The sequence below is a fragment of the Aptenodytes forsteri genome, unplaced genomic scaffold, assembly GCF_000699145.1.
Source record: "Aptenodytes forsteri isolate BGI_AS27 unplaced genomic scaffold, ASM69914v1 Scaffold55, whole genome shotgun sequence".
Taxonomy (NCBI): domain Eukaryota; kingdom Metazoa; phylum Chordata; class Aves; order Sphenisciformes; family Spheniscidae; genus Aptenodytes; species Aptenodytes forsteri.
This window is the reverse complement of record NW_008796063.1, coordinates 11,686,137-11,686,441: the sequence shown is the minus strand read 5'-3', so window position 1 is coordinate 11,686,441 and position 305 is coordinate 11,686,137.

The following is a 305-nucleotide window of genomic DNA, read 5'->3' as shown; positions in this document are numbered from 1 at the left end:
CCGCCCCCCCCCCCGTCCGCGGGGGGGGGGGGCCCCCCCGGGGGGGGGGGGGGGGGGTCCGCAGCCTCCCCACGCAGGAGCCCCCGGCCGTGGGGCTGCAGCGCCGTGGCCCCTGGCAAGGGGCAGCTCATCCCGTGGGGGAGACCCAGGCTGGGGACAGGCACGGCCTCAGCTGGACTGACCGAGGAAGGCTCTGGAAGCATGTGAGCATGCATGGGAGCATGCACATGAGTGTGCATGGTGCAGCGTCACTCTTCCCGTGGCTGCACCGTCGTCATGCGCGCTGGCGGGAGCAAGGGTTTTGC